Source organism: Heterocephalus glaber, unplaced genomic scaffold (genome assembly GCF_053883595.1).
Source record: "Heterocephalus glaber isolate CG9 unplaced genomic scaffold, H.glaber_assembly_v1.0 deba00001546, whole genome shotgun sequence".
NCBI lineage: Eukaryota > Metazoa > Chordata > Mammalia > Rodentia > Bathyergidae > Heterocephalus > Heterocephalus glaber.
The window spans coordinates 3,781,905-3,793,032 of record NW_028258339.1 but is presented as its reverse complement, the minus strand read 5'-3'; the positions used below and the strand labels follow the sequence as shown (position 1 = coordinate 3,793,032).

At 45.2% G+C, this 11,128-nt stretch overlaps 2 pseudogenes; one reads left to right on the top strand and one right to left on the bottom strand.

The window, feature by feature from the left end:
* Window positions 1–3,771: 3,771 nt before the first annotated feature.
* LOC101702913 (large ribosomal subunit protein uL6 pseudogene) lies at window positions 3,772–4,947 on the top strand (annotated as a pseudogene).
* A 4,615-nt stretch (window positions 4,948–9,562) lies between these two features.
* On the bottom strand, window positions 9,563–11,128 carry LOC110347121 (dnaJ homolog subfamily B member 6 pseudogene; annotated as a pseudogene).

The window sequence follows — 11,128 nt, the reverse complement described above, 5'->3', positions numbered from 1 at the left end:
TTTTTAACAGTTTCAGCATTGCTGAAAAGTTCAAGTCCAAAGTCTCCTCTAAGACTCAAAGTGAACTCTTAGCTGTGAGCACCTGTAAAAATCAAAGTTAAATACTTCCAACATACAATACTATGGAATGAACATTCCCATTCCAAAAAGGATGAATAGAGAAGAAAAAAAGGAGTGGGACCAAAGCAAGACTGAAACCCAGCATTAAATGCTGTAGCTCCATGTCCAATACTTGCGCCAAGTTGTGGCGAGATGGAAACCAAATTGCTTGGGTGGCCCCACCCCTGAAGTTTTGCCATTTGAACCCCAAGGGCTTCTCTCAGGGTAGCTTTGCTCCACTGTAGCATTCCTTAGCTGATATTCCACATTCCTGGCATCTGTAACTTCCTGGAGTCTCCACTGCACCACCAGCTTCACTCTTCAGCTTCATGCACTGCCCTCTCAGGCACACTCAAAATCTGGATGGAAGCTTCCTAGACCCCACAACACTTGTATTCTGTATGCCTGTAAAAGCAGCACCATGTGGATGATGCCAAGGTCTGCCACCAGCTCAAGTGGTAGCTGGGGCCTCTTATATTATGGCTGCAGCGCCCCTGAGTGCCTCAATGGCTGAGCACTGTGAACCAAATCCTAGGGAACCAATTCCCTAGGTACCCCTTCTCCAGCATGGTGCCCTGAGGTTCTTCAACAAACTTTAGCCTCAGAGGAGTGGGGTTTTGCAGATTTCTTAGGTGCCTGCAAGGCATCCTTCCTATTGTCCTAATGTAAAATATTTGGCTTTCTAATGCAAATCTTTTTAGCAACCAAGCTTTCCTTGGCCAAAACTTTACAAGGGACTTCCTTTTTGGTGACATTCAAAATTTAAAATCACTCAGCTATTCAGTTTGCTCTTGATTCTCAATATAGATCTGGCTAAAGGCTGCCAACAATACCCATGACACAGCCTCAGCATTGGCCTGCCTTGAAATTTTTCCTGATCTAGTAATCCAGTACCTTTAATCTCAGTCTCCCACTAAGTCTCAGGACATGAACAGAACGTAGACAAAGATTCTGCCAGTGTAACACACGTGGCCTGAAGTCCAATTGCCAATGGAGCCCTTGTTCCAAACTGAAACTTCCCAAGCCTGGTCTTGATGCCATCTGCCTTTCAGCATTCTGGTCTTCTGAGCTCTTGACAAGAATCTCCCATCAAGCTTGGCTTAGAGCATTCTAGGGCTTTTCTAGCTAGCATTACCAGACCTTTCTAAACACCCCTGCCCCAAAGAACCAGGTCCAAAGGCTTCCAAACCACATGGCCAGGTAGCATCACAGCAATGACCCCACTCCTGTTACCAAAATCTGCCTTAGTCACTTTATTGTTCCTGGGATTCAATGCCTGACACCAACAAATTGAGATGTTTAGCTTTGGTTCACCTGTTTTTAGAGATTTGTCTGTAGTTGTATGGCTCCAGGGCAGAAACAGCATGGTAGAAGGGCCTGTTGCAAAAGAAGACCGTACCTCTTGGCAGCCAGGGAGGGAGATGTACTCTTCTAGTCATGTTCCCAGTGACCTGCCTCTTCTGACAAGACTGTCTCTTAAGTTAGCTATAGTGCTCCCCATAATTCGTCACCTACCGAACACATAAGGCTTTGGGAGCCATTTTAGATCTAAACTAATACTCCACAAGGATAACCAGGAAAGAAATAGCACAGAAGTCTGCTATACTATAGTGAATTTTGTAAGCTTTGTAAGGACTTGCCTCTTCTAAACCTTTCAGATATCCTGACTGTAATATCTCCCTAAAGTAGGGATTCTTCACCTGATAGATGTCAGGTAACCATGAACTTGAAGGAGGAAAATGTTTCACTTTTATTTTCACTAATATAACTGAAACTTAGCTTTACTGCCAGTTATAGATATTGATAAAAATCAACAGAAGCAGTATGCAATTTTCCCACTACAGCAAGTCACTTTATGTTACAAGACTGTTACTGTTATGTTGAAATACTGTTCACAGTCCTCACCATTTTGGGTGAGAGCAGATCTCATATTGATATTCTAATTAAGCCCCTTTGGCCAGGCATGGTTTAATCCCAGCACTCAGAAGGCTGAGGTGGGAGGATTGCCTCAAGTAGCCTAGGCTACTTGATGAGTTCAAGGACAGCCTGAACTACATAGCAAGACCATGCCTCAAAAACATATATTTTAGGGCCAGGGATTTAGCTCATTGGTTATGCCACCTGCCTCACAAGCACAAGGACCTGAGTTCGATCCCCGGTACAACAAATATATATATATATTTAAGAAGCCCTTTTATTACTGCATCCCAATTTTCTTTAATAAAATATAGATAATTGTACAATTACAACTGGTTTTCATTGTCCTGTGTGTGTGCATGTATGCACATATGTGCTTTTAAAATACTGAATGATGGGCTGGGAATGGCTCAGCGGTAAAACACCTGTCTAGCATGTGCTTGGCCCTGCTTCCATCTCCAGCACTACACACGCACACGCAATCCCCTCATTAGGTGTGGTGGCACACCTGTAATCTCAGCACTAACCTAATCCAAACCCAGCACTCAGGAGGCTGAGGCAGAAGGCTCACCACAAGTTCAAGGCCAGCCTGAACTATAGAAAGACCCTATCAAAAAAATCTTTAAATGTCAGAAAGTCTGCCTTGACTACAGTCCTGAAACTACAACCTACCAAACAGGAGCTAATCCTGTATGTTTAGGAACCTGTTTTCTGTGACCCAGGGACTATCCGTGCCTTCTCTAGTCTATGACCCCAGGTGTTCCTTACCTGGCTGTGATTTGAGGAGTGGCTGCACCCCAGTCTAACCCCAAGAGTATACACCCTCAAGTCTGTGACGCACAGTGTCCACTCTACCTCTGGGAGCAGTATTTAAACTTGAGTGTGTGTCCACACTTCAGTCTGATGACACTGACTATGCCTGACGCCAGCAGTGTCGGTACCCCACTTCATGTGAATCAGGAGTGTCCCCAACATAGTGGTTCCTCCAAGTCAGTGTGACCACAGGAATATTCACACCCTAGTCGGGAATCTGCACAGCCCAGGGATGTATGGCCCAGGTGTCCACAGAGGCTGAATGGCCCCTATTACAGTGTGACTTCAACAGTTTAAAAAAAAAAAAAAAAAAAAGAACGCTTCGCGAATTTGCATGTCATCTTTTTTGTTGTTGTTGAGTGGAAAACACTTTTTTAATTATTAGATGTGAGGGGAGTGGGGCCGAGCCGGCGATAGCCCAAGGAGAGGATCCCAAGGGGCAGAGATTGAGGCTGTCTGAGTAAACAGTGGGAAGTCAGGCATAGAGCCTACACCTCCAGCTGGAGGCTCTTGGTCCCGGCCAAGAACTGGGCAAAAACGGAGAAACTGGGCATTGGCGAAGTACAGAGGGATGTGGGCAATTCAGCCTGTAGACCAGCACACGCTGAGCAGGGCCCCTTTGTTGAAGGAAGGTTGGCAAGAGATGAGCTGGGCCTGGGCTCCTGGCTCCCCCTGGATAATACCACAGGGAAGTAGCTCAAAAACAGGGCTGTTTCTAGTATGAAAAAGAAGAATGACTGGCCTCCCATCCTGAACCTGCGGGTTTCCTTTCATGAGCACAGCCAGACGCTCCCCACTGGGGTCCCAGACCATGGAGTGGGCCTCTCCCCTGAAGCTGTCCTCTCAATGCAAGAACCTCTGAGAGCCCAGGTTCATGAATTCAGCAGCAGGAATGGCTTAGTCTGTGGCTGCAGGAGTTTCTACAGTCTAATTAGAGGCACCATGATCGCGAACACTGCAAGTGGTGTGACCACAGAAATGTCCACGCTCAGTTTATAGGTGACCCAGAAAAATAAACAGCTCAGTTTGTGGTGTTTGGAAATGGTTTTGCTCCAGGCCAGTAACCTCAGAAGTGTCTGCTCCAGTTTCTCTACCCCAGGGGTGCCCTCTGCTCAGTGTGACCCAGGAAAGACATATCTAAAGGGAGTGATGCAGGCAAAAGGGAGATCTTGTGCAAAGGCCCTGAGGCAGGAGCATGCCTGACACATTTGAGGAACAGTAAGCTCACTGAGGCTAGAACAGAATGAATGAGGGGGCTGGTGGTAGGAGATAAGGTCAGAGAAGGCTTTTGGGGCCTTATAGACCAAGGAGAGGGCTTCAGTTTTTCCTCTGAGAGAGATGGAAGTTATTCAGTACAGAGGACAGTAAGCTGATATGGATTGTGACAAGACCCCTCTGGCTACTGTTCTGGTGGCTCCCCAACTATTTTTCTCAAAACTCAGAACTGTATGCTAAAAGGGTGAAATTTAGCCTATGTAAATTCTTTTTAAATTGTAACTTTTTTAAAAACATGTGATACTTTGCACACAATAAAGAATTCCTTCACAAGGGCCCCAGAGGAATCCTGCGGAGGGACTTCAACCACATTAATGTAGAACTCAGTCTCCTTGGAAAGAAAAAGAAGAGGGTTGACAAATGGTGGGGAAACAGAAAGGAACTGGCTACTGTTTACAGAATCTGTAATCACGTACAGAACATGATCAAGGATGTTACGCTGGGCTTCTGTTACAAGATGAGGTCTGTGTGTGCTCACTTCCCCATCAACGTAGTTATTCAGGAGAATGGGTCTCTTGTTGAAATCCGGAATTTCTTGGGTGAAAAATACATCTGCCGGGTTCGTATGAGGGCAGGTGTTGCTTGCTCAGTATCTCAAGCCCAGAAAGAGGTACTAAACCTTGAAGGAAATGGCATTGAACTTGTTTCAAATTCAGCTGCTTTGATTCAGCAAGCAACCACAGTCAAAACAAAGATAGCAGAAAATTTTGGGATGGCATCTATGTTTCTGGAAAGGGAACAGTTCAGCAGCCTGATGAATAAGATCCAAGAGTTATCCAGCTACAGAAACAAGCTTCTGGATTGGAAGATAAATTTGCGATATTTTAATGATGGCAATAAAAGATCTCTTCATTTGAAAAAAAAAAAAAAAGAATTCCTTTACAAGCTGGGTGCGGTGCTGCACACCTGTAATACCAGCTACTCAGCAGGCTGAGGCAGGAAGATCATAAGTTTAAGGCCAGCCTGGGCAATTTAGCAAGTCCCTGTCTCAATCTAAAAACAAATTTTTTTTGGTACCAGGGATCGAACTTGGGACTTTGCGCTTGCAAGGCAGGTGCTGGAACCACTGAGCTACATCCCCAGCCCTCAATATAAAAAAATTTTTTAAAGGACTGGGGTTGTAGCTCAGTGATAAAGCACTTTACCTAACATATGTGAGGCCCTGGGTTCAATCGCCAGCACTACCAAAAAAATGTTTTGTCTGCAAGAAAGGCAGTTAAGATGAAGCTTGTCCCTGCTCCTCTCCTGTGCTTTCTGCACAAATAAGGCCAGGGGCCAAGGATGCACCTGAAGAAGCAGGAGACCCTGACCACTGCTGCTGCTTGAGATATCACTTTGTTTGGGCTTACAAATTGAATTGTCACTTCAACAAATTCAAAAGCTGAGGCCCTAGGTGCCAATCGGGTTCTACAGTCACATTGCAGATTGAGCAATAATCTCTTGGAAAGCTTTCAGAACTGCCCAGAGTCACCCTCTAATACTCCACCCAAACTTGGTTCGTGCCTCATGGTTCTCCCTCAGAACATGTGGTTTTAGAGCCATCCATGGATTGGTTCAGAAGAGTAGGCATAATGGTGTAACCTCAGGCCTAGGGGCAGCCCAAGAAAAACATTTAAGTGTCTGAGACCATCTAGATGACAACACAGGAGCTGGCAAAAGCTGAAATGAGGGGTCAGGGATGTAGCTTAATGAAGCCACGCCTCCCTAGGAAGCACAAGGTCCTGAGTTCGATCCCCACTACCAAAAAAAAAAGCTGAAATGAGTCATGGGTCACAACCCATGGCGGAAAGTTCTACTAGAGGGCCAGGGATTTAGCTCAGTGGTGTCGCCACCTGCCTCGCAAACCCAAGGTCCTGAGTTCAATCCCCAGTACCAAAAATAAAAAGAAAGTTCCACTAGATGCAGGAGGTGAAGTCATTACCAGGCAGGCAGTGTTGGTGAATGAGAGGCTCAGAGGATAAATAGGTGTGAATGCCCACACGAAGGTGTTTGCACACACATGTGCATCCCAGAGCATGTGAAGGTGTGTGCGTAGTATGCTCATGCCCATGTGTGTACACATTTACAATGCTTCTGTGTATACATATGTGATATATGTGCATGTATTCATGATTTGCTGTTTTGGATGCAGATGTGGTTATACATGTGTACTGCAGAAATTCAAGTGTACATTCTCATGGAGATGCTAGGGTGGAGATGTGTTCAGCAGGTACATGGAGACCTATACCCTCCAAGGGTGTTTGTGAAGAGTAGTTGTGCATATGCATGAGAGGGTGCTGGTGCATGAGATTCCATGTGCAAAGCACTATAGCCACAGCTGATAGCCTATTTGTGTCTGCACAAGTACATGTTTACACCAGAGTGCACATGCATGCTGTGTGTAAGTGCATAAGTGCAGGAGAGCCCATTGGCTCAGGCTGATATGTCCGGTGTCTATGTGTGCATAGTGCCTATGCATGTGCAAGTGTGAGTGAACAGGTGCACACAGGAGCCTGAGTCAGTCTGGGTGTCCAGATGTTTGAACCTCTGGGACCTTGTGCACTAATATGCATGTATGTGTGGCTACAGAGATTCCCATTGGCCTGGGCCTCTGTGTATTTATACCCCTGTGTGCCCATAAACATGTACGACTACATAGGTACATGTTTGTCCATGGGTCCAAACTGGGTGTTTCTTCACACAAACCCTCTGTGATCAGGCATGCCCATGACCCTAGTACTCAGTGTCTGTGCACATTACCTCTGGATGCCCATGCCCACAAGTGCAGGTGTGCCCAAAGGGCTAGACCTGTGTGTGTCCAGGAGCCTATGTGTGTGTGTTTGAGGTCTGCATAGCCCTAGGGGTCTGCGCGTGAATGTGCTCATATATTTAGCTGTGCCTGTGGCTTTGCATCTTGGTATCTGTGTGCTTGAGGAAAGGCGACTGCTGCTCCTAAATTCCCAATCTGGCCCAGATGGAGAGCACCTTTGAGAGGACAGAGGGATCTCCCCTTCCAACCTCAGCACACCAGGCCCGCCTAGTTTCACCCCTAAACCCTCACGTGTGGGGTCAAGACCTCCCTGGGCCCTCATCTCAACCCCAACCCAATGCTGTCTTCTAGATCCTTCAGGGGCCCACAACACTGACCGGGAAGAGCCTGGCAGCACCAGGCCACATGCATAGTTTTGCCGGCTGTGCCATGACAGGAGACACCTGGCCAAAGCAAGAAAGCAGGAACAGAGACATAACCGGGGCTCCTCTGTGTACATCAGGAGGAAGGACATCCTACTATAGTTCCTGAAGGCACTCCTGAGTTCCCAGCTCCCCTCAGCATCCATATCTTTAAAGGCAAAGGAAGTCTGGAGATGAAGCAGAAAGCCGACATAGCCAGAGGAGTGCGCAGGCCTCAGCCTAGGATGTTGGTGAGCTGCAGAAACACTCAGCAATTGTTAGGTACAGTCCCATACATAGGAAAAATTGTGGAAATTTTTCAATGGACAGAATGATTTCCAGGAGCTCTTGTGACCTAGTAGACCTTAAGGTTCATCTGGTTCTATAGGGGGCTGCATCTTTGCAATCTGCTGTGCCATTTTGAAACTGTAGAGACAGAAATTACCTGGTGCAAGGCTGATGATTGACATCCATAAAAATGCAAACAAAATTAGGCCTGTACTGATAGCCTAGCTACTGTGGACGCTAAAGCAAGAGGATCCCTTGAGGCCAGGGATTCAGGGCCAGCTTGGGCAATTTATCAAGGCCCTGTCTCAAAAAAGAGTGAAAATTGCAAATGAATTTTGTCCTATAGAGATATATGTATAACTGATTCCTACCTTGTAGTAAAAGATGATTCCAAATGTTAATATAGCAAATTCGTTTCAATCTCCCTACTTGCCTGTAAATAGGGGGTTTTTTCCACCAAACACACTCACATTGATTTTCTTTTTTTAAAAAGCAAATGACTAAAAAATAAAAAGCAACCGGGTATGGTGGCGCACGCCTGTAATCCCAGCACTCGGATAGCTGAGGCAAGAGGATCACCATGAGTTCAAGGCCAGTCTGAACTACATAGTGAGACCCTGTCTCAAAATAAAATCAATAAGGGGGCCTCATTGCTTTTGCTGCTATGTTGCCCCTCTGTCACCCTGCCTTGGAGCCAACCAACTACGGACTGAAACCTGTATGGACTGAGGGCCAAATAAACCTTTTCCCCTTTAAAAAAAAATAAATAAATAAGGGCCCGGGGATTTAGCTCAGTGGCACCATGCCTGCCTGGCAAGCACAAGGTTCTGAGTTCAATTTCCAGTACTAAAAAAAAAATCAATAAGAAAGAAAAAGCAAATGACAAAACCCAGTTTGCTAGCTTTTTTGGAAAAATCTAAGCTTAATGTTACATATTTTAACAATTGTCCAAACCTTACTAAGTTGCCAGCATCCATGCACAGCCTGAAAATGTCCTTAAACTTAAATTAAACCAGAAATGTATAACCATTAATGCATTAGTATCTTTCATTACTAAATTAGGAAAAACTAGAAATTATTTCTGTGGAGGACCTGTTCTGACAATGTTAGCTTCATAGCAGGCGGACAATACTCGGCTCACATTTCAAATACAATGGGAGCTGATGCGTGCTAGTATTTAGTGCTACTCAAAAGCCAAGACTCACCTTAAATTATGTTTAATAAAAAAGTGAATACAGAGGGCCGGGGATTTAGCTCAATGGTTTCGCTGCCTGCTGTGCAAGCGCGAGGACCCGAGTTCAATCCCTGGTACCAAAAAAAAAAAAAAAGTGCATACAGAGATTACAACAATGTTAAACACTGGCCACTGTGTTCGCTCTTGCACGGTGGCCACCCTCACACTGTAGAGTATACTTCTTTCCTACTTTTATTTGGCCCAAACCTGCTCTGCAGAGCCTGTTTCTTTTCCTATCTTTAATAAAACTTTACTACCATTAAAAAAATTTTTTTTGGTTTTTTGAGAGAGGGTTTCACTATGTAATTCAGCCTGACCTTGAACTCACAGCAATTCTCCTGTCTCAACCTTCCACACCCAACAACAACAACAACAAAAACAATTTTAACGACTAAAACAGTCATATAGTGTGGTCCCAACAATAAACTAAAAAGTTTATGACAGGCCAGGCGTGGTGGCACACACCGATAATCCTTGCACCCAGCAGGCTGAGACAGGAGGATTGTTGTGAGTTTGAGGCTAGCCTGGGCTATATAGAGAGACCTTGTCTCAAAAAAAAAAAAAAAAACCCAAAATAAAAATTGCCTATGACAAATAGGGGCTCCAATGAGCTGTTTATACATACTTAGGTATAATTACACTGAAAGTCAAGTACATTTAAAACCTTCAAGAATAATGTTCCTGTTAATGTTCAAATTGTGCTTGTTGTAGTTCAACATGTCTGTTAAATGTGTGCTTTGAATTACTTGTTACCCAAGCGTAGCTGCTGCTCCTTACCATTTATTGTTAACAGCTTAACTGGCTGTTTTCTTCAAGGTCTACCCTTTCTGACCATTCTCAACAATTCTCTTCATGGCAATTTTCTGCCATTAACTATTTCAGTAGAACTTGATATAGATGTGAAGTTGCCCATTCCACTGCCACCAAATGACATGGAGAGAATGAAGTGAGGCCCCCATGACCTAGAGACCTGAAAGAAGTAAAGCCTGGCCTGTATCAAATGAAAAAAAAATCCATCTCTAAAGGATGAGAACCCACCGATGGAAGAGAACAAAGTGCCTGAACCAAGGCTGCGTCCTCAGGAGCCTGTGGTTCTCAAAAAACCTCAAATGGGCCTTCAAAGAAGTCAAATGAAAACAGTACCTTCCACCAAAAGATTCCCTTGAGGACATCATCTGGGTTCCAGAATGTGAAGCCAAACTCAAATGGACCAGCAAAATGACTTCCGTCACTGCCTCCACCATTTAATCCTTCTTGGCCACAAATGTGGCCAAGACATCCCATTTTATAGCATGTGAAAAACCCTCAGGTGTCCCTGCTGCTTGATAACATTTTCTCTCTGCTTCTTTATTCTCAGGTCTTTTATCTGGATGCCACCTTAGCACCAGTTCCCTGTATGCCCTTTGAATCTCCTTGCGTAAGCCATGTCCCTTCATGCCTAGAACATCACAGTAATATCCGGTGTCTTGATGGGTTGTTGGTACAAGTCAGCGACACTGGTGGAGGGAAGTGGGTGGCTGGTCTCCTCACCACTCCAACTAGGCCACACTGGTGACAGCTGCTCAACTCCTCTCTCATGTGTGTTCTTTAGATACCCCTTTGAGCCTGCTATAACAAACTATTAGTTCCTGCATTGGTAAATAACTGACATAAAAGCATTTGGGGTTTTATTTATTTTTGGTGCCAGGGATTAAAACCAGGGCCTTGGGCCGGGGATTTAGCTCAGTGGTTTTGCCGCCTGCTGCACAAGTGCAAAGACCCGAGTTCGATCCCAGGTACAAAAAAAAAAAAAAAGAGTACTGATCAAAACCAGGGCCTAATGTGCTGAGGATTTAGCTCAGTGGTTCCAGCACCTGCCTCACAGGCGCAAGGACCCAAGTTCGATCCCCGGTACCAAAAAAAAAAACAAAACCCAGGGCCTAGTGAATGCTAAGGATGCAGTCTACCAACTGAGCCATACCACCAACTAAATAAAATTCTTTATTTGTTTCTTGGGGGTTTTTTTGAGGTCTTGCTATGCAGCCCAGGCTGGCTTCAAACACCCAATCCTGCCTCAGCCTCCCAAGTGCTAGCATTACAGGTGTACGCCATTACACCCACCTCCAGGTAAATTCTTTGATGTGTGTTTGCTTTATATTTGTATAATCATGATGTCACCATTTTGGAAAGAATCTTTGCCTTGCATCAACCATCTTGTAGTATACCTGAGGTCACCAGGCAGAGAGGAGAGGGTCTTCCTGAAGTGACTCTCGGAGACTAGGACTGGAAGACTGAACCCAGGCCGTCCTGGGCTCTGCCTTGCTCCTGGGGCTGTGCCATACCTCCAAACACAGTCAGCCCCCAACCTGCCAT